The sequence below is a fragment of the Pleurodeles waltl genome, chromosome 11 (assembly GCF_031143425.1).
Source record: "Pleurodeles waltl isolate 20211129_DDA chromosome 11, aPleWal1.hap1.20221129, whole genome shotgun sequence".
NCBI lineage: Eukaryota > Metazoa > Chordata > Amphibia > Caudata > Salamandridae > Pleurodeles > Pleurodeles waltl.
The window spans coordinates 194,979,223-194,991,867 of NC_090450.1; the positions used below are offsets into that span (position 1 = coordinate 194,979,223).

Below are 12,645 nucleotides of genomic sequence, written 5' to 3' on the forward strand. Positions count from 1 at the left end.
TTTTACTAAGACATTAGTGGCATAGAAGTTAGCATATGGTGATTTACAAACCTTCACCTATAACGTTTAACAGAGAAATTAACACAGAAATGTAAAATGTGTATGGTTGAAATATGGTGGCCAATGTGGCCTCCATTCGTGTTTGACATCAGTTATAACACAAACGATATTGTGCACTTACTTTGAGTGAATTATTGACAAGAATTAAGAGAAATAGTAGAAATAAAGCAAATTAAAAGAATTGAATCAACATCAATTAACCATACTTACATTGATTTAAATGGATTGATTTAAATGGAATTTATTAACATCAATTACATGTGTGCAGGAAAATAAATGCATGTTTTAAAGTGTTCTAGAAATGTTGTAAATGATGTTTGCAGTTAAAAAAAATTGCTTTGCATATTTGATTTCAAATAGTAAGGTACGCAATAGGTTTTATAAGTGTACTAACTGTACTGACATGTATTTAAGTTTTCTTAGCAAGACTAGGCCAGAAGATTTATTTTTGCAACAGTAGAGGAAAATGAATTAATTCCTAGGTTGCTGACATAATGTTGAATGTCCTATTGTATTGAAGACAAAGAACATGTTTCAGTGTTAACTAAGTAGCAATATTTGTTCTATCTTACAAACAAGACAGGAAATCTTATACATTTTCATGTGAGGAATGGTTAGCTCATCCTGTGTACCATGAGAAAGGACCCCAATGTAATAATCAATTAGAAAATGTAATATTTATCAGAACTGTATGAATTCATTGAGATGACCATGCACTTTCTCTGAGAAAATCTCGAGTAGTTGCAAAGTTGAGGGTGTCAGCGGCTACCAATGGATGCTGAATCTTGTGCGTAAGATGAGCCCACCTGGAGGATCAATCGAAAACCTTCGGACATTACTAATTAGTGAGAGACTTTGACATTTTTAGTCAGTCTACTCCTGCCTGGATCTGCTGCTTTCTACCGAAGTCTGAGAGTTCTTCTCCGGTGTTCATGCTGTTATCTCCTGACACTCTCCAAATCTTCTAATGAGTCCTAATTGCCCCACTTGCTTATGCTGTTCAGTAATATTATGCCCAGTCAATTGTGAACGGCTAACTTGTCCAATGTTCAGCCTGTGTTCTGCACTGTCGTGATGCTGCTGTCTACTGATGTTGCGAGAAGGTGGACGTTCTACTGGATGAAGCTTCTTATCTGCTGTCCTATGAGGAGAGGTATAATCTAAATGTGGATTCTTGTTTCCTTTTCAGCTTACATAATTACTTTAGCATATTTTTATAGAGAGTCACCCTAGTGAGATGATTTTCCAAATTATTTTTGTCTTTTCTTTTTGTTTTGCCCACATGTGTTATGCCATTCCCACTCATGCAAGTCTGAATTTGTGTTAGAGATAAGAATGGCCCAGCCATGAAAACTGAATGTTAAACTGAATTTTGAAGATTTACTGATGTCACCTTCATCTGATTTGAAATCTGAAATAAATGTGCATATTGTAGTTTTGCTAATGTATGTTATCCTTTTTCAGTGTTTAACAGTGTTAATGTTTAGTAGGCTAAATCTTTTTAGACATTTTGATCAGCCTATGGTTTGCATGTATGATTATTACTTAGTTTACAGACCATATATGTTAAATTGATTTTATACCAAAGTTTTGAAATGTTATTCAGTTTGGAGTTTGATTTAGTGATTAAATTGTTCAATGTGTATAGAATTGTCATTGGTTTTATGTTGTTGATTTGTGTTCTGTGATTCTGACTACCACACTCCTCATTGAATCCAAAGATCCAGTCGACTTCTAGTGGTGCGAAGAAGGAATGGTGTCTCATTACAGCACCTGAGGTTTCTGAACATGAGGCGGGAAGAAGACCTCCGCAAACGTGTCAGCAGTTTTTGGTAGCAGAGTTATGGTTTTGCCTCATGAGGAGGGGAAGTGGAATTTGCCCATATTGTGAGTTTTTCTTGATGTAGTGTAGGTGTTGATGAAATTCTAGAATTGTGTTACAAATGTACTGTATGTTTTTTCAGGAGGGTTTTTGCTTGCAATGCATTTGGTTAAATTGTGGTGAAGTGTAGTGTATGAAGTGAGTAGGGAGTTTGAGTACTCCAAGTAAATAAGTAGGGGGTTTGTGTACTCAAAGTAAGAGAGTGGGGAATTGGTGTACTCCAAGTGAATGTTGCGCTTTGTGTTAAAAATTGCCCACATGGTTGTTGTTGTTTACGGGTCCTGTGGGACCTAAGACTCCAGAGTTCTGAGCAAGTGTATGTAGACACTTGATTAATTTATTGTCTGCAGTGAGGTGTTGGATGAATAAGCACTGTCCACAATACCAGTAGATTCCTTGCAAGTGTGTGTGTTAGTTGTTGGTTAGTATTAGGTGAAACCTGAGTACACAGGGAGAATCCGTATCAACCGGAGTGAGATTTGTGGGTCAAATCTTACTTGCGCATGTGTAAAAGACACAGTCAGATGTGAAGCCGTACAGTTTTCAAAGCAATTGAGTCTTACCTGTAGTGAGCAAATAGGTTTGGTTTTTGTGCCCGCAATAATTACATTTGGGTGTTTATGTGAGAGGTGTATGAGACAGTTCTGAAGCGAGTCATAGCTGCAGAGCCAAGTGAGTGTGACGTAATTTGGTCCATGCTGGGATAGGTCAGGTGGTGAGAAAAGTTGTGTACGGATTGGTGGACAAGACTGCTACTGGTTGAGAACAATTTGTGAAAAGAATTATGGGACTGAAAATTAATTTCCTGGTTTCATAGAATTTGTGTTTGTGAATTAAATGTGTGCAGTAATCAAAGCTTTCAGGAGTGCGCTGAGAGGAGATGTTTTCATCCGAATTATAGAGGGTGAGCCTACACCACCTGAGGGTACAACAGTATTTGAAGTAATGGAGGAAAGATGAGTTTTGGCGTGTCTTTGGGTAAGTCATAGGTGTAAAATATCTGAGAAGGAAGGTAACTTAGCTTTTACCTGTTACATAACTTTTAATTTGAGGATATTAGAGAATCTGTGGAGGGTGTTATATGAATCAAAACCCCTTCCTAGACCTGCACAGTTTGACGCGCTTTCCATTTGGGATTTAGTTGCAAGGCAGAAAGAGGCTCAGAAATTCAAAAGGAGAATGAGGAAAGCAGAAAAGACGGCAGAAGCTAGATATGATAAGGAGCAGAGAATGTGGAGAGCAGATACATTACATGAAGTGAAGTTATTCCCAGCACTTACATAGGAAGGTGATAGAAGTGTTAAATCTAAAGCCAAAAAGAAATCCGAAGAAGATCCAGAACAGAAGTTAAGTGAAAACAAAAAGGTGGCGGGCACCAAAAGTGAATCAGAGGATGAATTTATAATTCAGTTGTTGCAGAATCATCCTCCACCACACAATGCAGTTAAATCAGTATATCAGAATGGAGTCTCCAATATGTTGCCCCAGCTCCAGTTGCACAAAACCAGGTTCCAATGATTCCAAATGTACATACTTCTAATGTTCACAGGTACAGTGGCTTATCCAACAGGTCCAAAACAGCCCAGAATGATCCAGTTACGCCACAGCCAATTCAGAATAAAGAGATGACTCAATTTGAATCAGAGCCAAATGTACAGACACCTGCACAGATTATGAACCAGAGACAGACAATGCTTTGTATTTCCCCGCAACAACACCCCAGAAAGTTGCCCTAAATCAGTCAAATCGGGCTCCTGGTAATGTATTTACTGGTCAAGATGAAGGACTGATGTTCCCGCCAAGTCAAACAAATTTGTCAGGACCAGATGCATTATCAATGCCAGTGACAATAGGTCTGATTGTCCCATTGTATGCCCAAGGTAATAATGAGTGGGGTCCTCAGCTTCCAAATGCTGTGTCAACAATGAATTCACCTTTTGGAACTAATGCAGAAATGGAGAGCCTGAGTACTGCTGTGCCAGCCATGACTCCAATTAATTATTTTGATCTTAACCAGGCATGTGATAGAGTAGGTCCATTGATTGATACAACATGTCCCCCATGCTCTGCAGGTTCATCTGTTTTGGCTCAGGAGCAGGCTGTGAAAACATTGTGCAATCATCCATAGGCAATATCTTGAAGTAATAACATTAGTTTGCAAGGGCTGTCAGCACAACAATTAACCGAATGGCTAGACAGTTTAAATGAAGGGTCAGGTTTGAAAAACACCAACGAGGGAGAAAAGACATTGAACATGGCTAGACTAAGACTGGAATAAAATTAAATGATTGAAGGAACACTTGAATTATACACATTGGATTCTTACAATGAAAACAAGTTGAGCTTTATGTGCATGGACGTTACTCTTCGAGCAGTACCAAATTATGAGAAATTATATGATTTAGCCAAAAAATATGAAATTGAAATTAATAAATCCAAACAGTTAAAGAGAAGTTACTGATTACAATTCAATTTGAGAGAAATTGCAAACATTAGATCACCTGGGATTAAAATTCAAATTAAATAATTGATTCAGAATATTCAAACATGGGGAGCATTAGATAAATGTGAATGCAGTTGGTAAAAGAAAAGAGAACAGAAAAAAAAGCTGACTACATCTTTAAATGATGTACAGAAGGCTGATGGAGCTGTAAAAATTATGCCAATGAGAGAAATGACAGGGAGGAATTTTGTCCATGTTCCATGGAGCAGAAGTGACATACTGTCATTTGCACTCCAAATACAAGTTCCCCAACAAGTACAATTTCCCCAACAGCAAATTCAAGAGCCACAGGAAATGTAAATTCCACAAACTCGGGTGGCACAGCATCAGTTAATAGTTCCTAAGCAGAACGCAAACCAGACAGCAAATGCAAATGTAAATCAGTTAATCACACAATACCCACTGATAGATTTCAGTAATGATTAAATAAATGAGGAATATATGAGTGAGAGTTCAGAAGAGAAAGAATGTGTGTTGGCTGCCTCATTGGAGTAAGTTCAGCATGGTCTTTATGTGAATGCGAGCGTTATGGGTCACAATGTTTCATTTCTGGTTGACACTGGAGCAACCTGTTCTACTGTCATATCTCCAGAAGTCCCTAATGTGCTCCTTTCTTGAAAGACAGTTCAGGTAGCAGGAGTAGCAAATCTGTCTATGGTAAATCCCATTCGAGAGTTCATTTCTGTGAGTCTGTTAGGAAGAGAATTTCTATACAAATTAAAAAGGTCCCTCATGTATACGCATAAAGGGATAGCAATTCAAACAATTAGTGATGATGAGACTTTCAGCCAAAATGATGAGATGTATCCTCTCATTACATTGTTTCCTGCCATGACAGTCAGAGACCTCACTGATGAGTTATAAAACATGGTAACACTGAGAACTTGGGATCTCACTGGAAAGGATAGTGGATTCATACGAGGTGTTGAACCATGCAAAATGAATGAAAGTCAAATGCAGTTTTTCCCCATAATGGCACAATATTAACATGACTCCAAAAGTAATTGAAGTAATTACTCCAATATTTGCAGACTTTGTTGAGCAGGGAGTTCTAAAAGAAGTGATGGGGAACCCATGCAGTTCTCCTATTATAGGATCGCAAAAGCCGAGTTGGAAGTATTGAATTGTTCAGGATTTGAGAAAGGTGAATTAAATTGTAGTATCCTGTTGCCCCATGGTGCCAAATCCAGCAGTAATTTTATTGCGAATTCCATGTGAAGCAGAATGGTTTCCCATTATTAACGCATCGCAGGCATTCTTTTCGGTGCCCTTACACAAGGATATTTAATTCCTTTTCTTATTCAGAACCATGTGTTTTCATGGTGCCACACTCTACAAGGGTTTTCAGCATCGCAGTCGATTCTTAATCAGATATTGAAGTAGAACCTAGAGTCTTTGAACATGCCCTTTCAGTCTGTCTTAGTGCAATACATTGATGATCTGATGGTTGCATCTAAAACATGTGAAGATTGTAGACAATATACCATAGCGTCGCTGAATCATGTGGGTGAAAATGGACATAAGGTTCCCTACCAAATTACAGTATTGCCAAATTACACGTGTCACATATCAACAAATGAATGTAGGAAAACAACGTGGTTAATCTGAGCCACATAGGCAGATTGGGAGGTCCATTTAACAGAATGCAACTTGATTTTATTGAGATGCCTGCTTGCAATGGATTGAAGTACATATTGGTTTTTGTGTGCATGTTTTCCCACTAGGTAGAGGCCTGCCTATCCAACACGTAAGAATGATAGTCTTCCTGTAGCTAAGCTGTTGCTCAGGGAATTAATACCAAGGTCTTCCAGACTTCTTTGGAATCAGATCAAGGAACTCATTTTAATAATTAGATCATAAAATTGTTGTGTACAGCACTGAGACATTGAGCAAAAATAGCACTGCAGTTACAGACCAGAGGCATCTGGATTGGTAGAACAAATGAATGTAACACTGAAAGCTCGAATGTCAAAGATTTGTGCTTCTACAACGTTGAAATGGCCCGATGCATTGCCACTTGTCCTGATGAGCATCTGTAGCAACCCTGACAGGAAGACAGGACTGTCACTTCACGTGATCCTTATGGGGTGTGCAATCAGGTTGCCAGCAGTACCTGTGAATGCACTTGTGAACATAACAGATGACTTAGTGCTGGATTATTGCAAAGGTCTGGCTGATGTGGTATGCTCTTTATCTCATCAGGTTGAAGCAACAAGAGTACAAATGACTCAAGAACAGTTCCACAGCTTGAAGGCTGGAGATTGGATCCTTATAAATAGGCATGTAAGAAAGACTTGCCTAGAGCCAAGGTGGAATGGACCATATCAAGTTATCTTGGTGACAACAACAGCTGTGAAGTGTGCTGGTCTTTCGAACTAGTTTCATGCAAGCCACACATGCTTTTTCCTCTTGAAAACTCAGAGTCCGATTCTCAGAGAGTGAATGCAGAAGAAGAAGGGGTTCAGATTAATCAAGTTGTGAGGAATGAACAAGTGGGTGATACAGAGCTCATGAAGAATGGTGAAAATGCAAACATTCCAAATGCAGACAAAGATACAGGAGAGCAAAGTCAAAGCCAACTGAACCATGCCAGCGCAGCAAACGTTGTGAACCCTTTTGTACCCAAAAAGATACATTTGAAAGGAGATCAATGGCCTGCAGCCGCACATGAACTGGTTGTTGATAAACTCACAGTTGTAACAGAAGCAGATAGAGTGTTGAATCAAAGTGAAAACAAAGATGGTGCTTTGAGGAGAACGAAAAGGAAAAGAGAGCTAAGCCACAACTACTCTTCACCTGAATGGATATCGCTTGTCACAAATGAATGAAAGAACAAGTTTATTGCCTTTTGTTTTGACCGTGATAATTCAGTTGATCATTATGGAACTTAAAATTGCATTTGAACTAAATTTTGAAATAACTTTGCCAATTGATTAACAAGGACTTTACGCTCACGAGGTGACCATAAGTGATCCTCAAACCATTTCTATTGACAATGAATTTGAACTAATTTTGAGAAACTTTTATTTGAAACTTGAACTTTCTTGAAGATTGAGAAGGAAAGGGCAAAAGTATTTTTGAAAATCTGATTTAAATTTGATTCTATATGCTTTGCTTTTGAATTTTTCTTTTTTCTTTCCCCTCTCTGATTCTGCAGAAGCCATAAACCCAGGACAGGGTAAACACAGTAAATGTAAATGTGGGTGTATTGGTTTATTTATGGTATGTATGATTGTGTGCATTTTATTAGTTCTAGGAAGGAGTGTTTTACTGAAAGGAGACGTGCAAAGCACAGCAACTCCAATGCAGAGAATGACAACATCTAAGCAGGATACGTTTATAAGGATGAGGGATCGCTTCACTTTGACAACACAAACGGGAGATTTGTCTTCCAATGTTTACCATAGCGTGCTGGTTGAACAGGCGGACACAATAAATGCGTGTGACTGTTATGTGGGTACACACATTTCTTTGTCAGTACAAGAAGGAATCACCTACCACAGCATACCACTGACTTGGCATTAGTTGCAGCTTATTATGAACACGTTAATGCATCAAGAATGCATTCAGTATTTTCATTTTAACTATGATTTAGTCTTCTCTTCTGTTTCCAATAATCAGCATTTGATCAGAATTCCAAAAGCTAAAGTAGGTGGGTTTGGTTCCTTGAACCTACACTAACCTTTGGCACAGCATATGTACACTGGAATAATTTAACATGTCTTCTCACACAAGTGGAAAAGGAGTTCATTAATCAAGATGATAACAGAAGAAAATCAATGAAAGAAAATATATAGAAGTTGTTAGAAATGGGGTTTTTGGTTGGCAGTCAGGTTACCCCCTGTCCAAGCAAAAGCCCTCACTCTAGTCAGGGTAAGTCACACACAATCCAAGATTATCCTGTGCCCACCCTCTGGTAGCTTGGCACGAGCAGTCAGGCTTAACTTAGAAGGCAATGTGTAAAGTATTTGTGCAATAAATCATACAATACCACCATATAGCACCACAAAAATACACCACACAGTGTTTAGAAAAATATATAATATTTATCAGGATAATTGTAGGTCAAAAAGAATAAAGTTGCAATGGGAAATTGTAGAGATATCACTGAAAAGTGATATAAAGTGTCTTAAGTCTTTAGAATATAAACAAAGTCTCTTTCAAGCACAAGTACCTGGTTTAGAGTGGAAAAATCTCCTCAGAGGGCCACAGCGGAAGAGGTGCGTGGAAAAAGGGTGTGTGCGTCGATTTCTCCCCAGCACACACGGACTTGCGTCGTTATTTTCCACGCGGGGAAGTCGTGCGTCATTTTCCGGCGCGCGGACAGTCTCTTTCTGTGGATCGCGGAGATTACCAGATGTCCCGGGTCTGTGCGTGGATTTTCCTGCTTGTTCTCCGGCTGCGCGTCAGTCTGCGGGGCTGCGCGTCGAAATTACGATCTCACGGCAGGCGTCGCGTCGATTTCTCCTCTAGACGTCGGTCTGCGGGGCTGCGCGTTGAAATTACGATCTCACGGCAGGCGTCGCGTTGATTTCTCCTCTAGAGGTCATGCGGCGTTGTCCTTGCGAAGCCATGCGTCGGATTTTCGGTCGTCCCAAGAGCGTCGCGTCGATCAGCGTCGGTGTGCGGCGTTTTTCTCGCCGCGGAACAAGTTGTGCATCGAAATTTTCGTCGCACGGAGTGTCCAAGTGAAAAAGAGAAGTCTTTTTGGTCCTGAGACTTCAAGGAACAGGAGGCAAGCTCTATCCAAGCCCTTGGAGAGCACTTTCACAGCCAGACAAGAGTTCAGCAAGGCAGCAGGGCAACAGCAAGGCAGCAGTCATTTGTAGAAAGCAGACAGGTGAGTCCTTTGAGCAGCCAGGCAGTTCTTCTTGGCAGGATGTAGTTTCTGGTTCAGGTTTCTTCTCCAGCAAGTGTCTGATGAGGTAGGGCAGAGGCCCTGTTTTATACCCAAATGTGCCTTTGAAGTGGGGGAGACTTCAAAGAGTGGCTAAGAAGTGCACCAGGTCCCCTTTCAGTTCAATCCTGTCTGCCAGGGTCCCAGTAGGGGGTGTGGCAGTCCTTTGTGTGAGAGCAGGCCCTCCACCCTCCCAGCCCAGGAAGACCCATTCAAAATGCAGATGTATGCAAGTGAGGCTGAGTACCCTGTGTTTGGGGTGTGTCTGAGTGAATGCACAAGGAGCTGTCAACCAAGCCCAGCCAGACGTGGATTGTAAGGCACAGAAGGATTTAAGTGCAAAGAAATGCTCACTTTCTAAAAGTGGCATTTCTAGAATAGTAATATTAAATCCGACTTCACCAGTCAGCAGGATTTTGTATTACCATTCTGGCCATACTAAATATGACCTTCCTGCTCCTTTCAGATCAGCAGCTGCCACTTCAACAGTGTATGAGGGTAGCCCCAATGTTAGCCTATGAAGGGAGCAGGCCTCACAGTAGTGTAACAACGAATTTAGGAGTTTTACACTACCAGGACATATAACTACACAGGCACATGTCCTGCCTTTTACCCACACAGCACCCTGCTCTAGGGGTTACCTAGGGCACACATTAAGGGTGACTTATATGTAGAAAAAGGGGAGTTCTAGGCTTGGCAAGTACTTTTAAATGCCAAGTCGAGGTGGCAGTGAAACTGCACCCACAGGTCTTGCAATGGCAAGCCTGAGACAAGGTTAAGGGGGCTACTTGAGTGGGTGGCACAACCAGTGCTGCAGATCCACTAGTAGCATTTAATCTACAGGCCCTAGGCACCTGTAGTGCACATTACTAGGGTCTTATAAGTAGATTAAATTGTTCAATCAGGTATGATCCAAAGTTACCATGTTTAAAGGAGAGAGCATATGCACTTTAGCACTGGTTAGCAGTGGTAAAGTGCGCAGAGTCTAAAAACCAGCAAAAACAGTATCCAAAAAGTGGAGGGAGGCAGGCAAAAAGTTAGGGGTGACTACCCTAAGGCTGTCAGGTCTAACATGTGTCCCCCCCAGCTGAAAGTGGGGAGAGCTACCCGACCTCCTGGGAGCTCTCATCGCTAAGGCGGAAGTACCTGGAGAGACCATCAGCATTGGTGTGGTCAACCCCTGGGCGATGTTCCACCGTAAAGTCCATCCCCTGTAGGGAAATGGACCACCTCAAGAGTTTTGGATTCTCACCCCTAATCTGCATGAGCCATCTGAGGGGTCTGTGGTCTGTCTGAACCCGGAAGTGAGTCCCAAACAGGTAGGGTCTTAGCTTCTTCAGTGCCCAGACCACAGCAAAAGCTTCTCTCTCAATAGCACTCCACCTCTGTTCCCGTGGTAATAGCCTTCTGCTAATAAAGACTACCGGTTGGTCTAGGCCCTCCTCATTTAGCTGTGCTAGAACTGCCCTTATGCCATGCTCTGAAGCGTCTGTCTGCACGATAAATTCCTGGGAGTAGTCAGGGGCCTTGAGCACGGGGCCGTGCACATGGCTTCCTTCAGGGCGTCAAAGGCTTTCTGACAAGCCTCTGTCCAATTCACCAACCTAGGTTGTTTCTTGGACGTGAGTTCTGTCAAGGGTGACACAATGGTACCATAGCCCTTGACAAACCTGCGGTAATATCCTGTGAGGCCTAAAAAGGCTCTTACCTCAGTCTGCGTTCGAGGTGGTTGCCAGGCCTTGATAGTTTCAATCTTGGCCTGGAGTGGCTGCACCTTGCCACCACCCACTAGGTGTCCCAAGTACACCACGAAACCCTGCCCAATCTGGCACTTACTAGCCTTGATGGTCAGGCCTGCCTGTTGCAGGGCCTGAAGCACCTCCTTGAGGTGAAGCAGGTGTTCCTCCCAGCTGGAACTGTAGACAGCTATGTCATCCAGGTAGGCTGCACAGAAGGCATCCTTACCAGCTAGGACCCCGTTAACCAACCGTTGGAAGGTAGCGGGGGCATTTTTCATTCCAAACGGCATCACCCGGAACTGGTAATGGCCATCAGGGGTTGAAAATGCGGATCTTTCCTTAGCCCCCTCAGTCAGGGCGATCTGCCAGTACCCTGAAGTAAGATCAGACGTACTCAGGAACTTGGCAGCGCCCAGCCTGTCAACGAGCTCATCAGCTCGGGGATGGGGTGAGCATCAGTCCGTGTGACTGAGTTGAGACCCCGGTAGTCCACACAGAACCGGAGTTCCGGCTTTGCACCTGGGGCAGTAGCCTTAGGGACCAACACCACTGTGCTGGCCCAGGGACTACTGGATTTCTCAATAACCCCTAGAGTCAACATCTTGGAGACCTCCTCCTTGATGCTGGCCTTCACCTTATCTGACAACCTGTAAATTTTGTTCTTCACAGGGAGATTGTCACCGGTGTCAATATCATGAACACAGGTGGGTCAGTCCAGGAGTAAGGGAGAACAGGGGGGAGAACTGCTCCAACAGCTCATAGCAGTCTCCTTTCTGGTTTAGAGTCAGGGAGTCAGACAGAATGACCCCACTTACTGACCCATCACCTTCTTGGGCAGAGAGGAGGTCGGGGAGAGGTTCACTCTACTCTTCCATTCCTTCATCTGTAACCAGAAGCATGTTGATCTCCGACCTCTCAAAATGAGCTTTTAGTCGGTTCACATGGAGCACCCTTAGGGGATTCCTAGGGGTTTGGAGGTCCACTAGGTAAGTGGCCTCCCCTTTCCGCTCCTTTATTTCAAATGGGCCCGACCAGCGGTCCTGGAGAGCTCTGGGCTCTACTGGCTCCATTACCCACACTTTGTCTCCAGGTTAAAACTCTACCAGGGTGGCCTTCTGGTCATACCAGTGTTTCATTACCTCTTGACTGGCCTCAAGGTTACTTTGGGCCTCTTTCCAGAAGCGGGTCATCTGGTTGCGGAGGGCCAACATGTAGCTGACCACGTCCTGAGGGGGTGTCTTTGGAGCTTTCTCCAATCCCTCCTTGACAATGCTTAAGGGTCCCCTGACAGGGTACCCATAGAGAAGCTCAAAGGGACTGAACCCTACCCCCCTCTGGGGGACCTCTCTGTAAGCAAAGAGAAGGCATGGTAAGAGGACGTCCCACTTACGCCTCATGGCCTCAGGGAGGCCACCAATCATGCCTTTCAGGGTCTTGTTGAATCTCTCCACAAGACCATTAGACTGGGGGTGATAGGGTGTGGTGAACCCTACCCCCCTCTGGGGGACCTCTCTGTAAGCAAAGAGAAGGCATGGTAAGAGGACGTCCCACTTACGCCTCATGG

At 42.7% G+C, this 12,645-nt stretch overlaps 1 protein-coding gene across 1 annotated transcript in view; it reads left to right on the forward strand.

Moving 5' to 3' along the window:
• The window catches only part of LOC138266595 (phospholipid scramblase family member 5-like), a 243,744-nt gene that overhangs the window by 80,098 nt on the left and 151,001 nt on the right, over positions 1-12,645 (forward strand). The window lies entirely within an intron of this gene.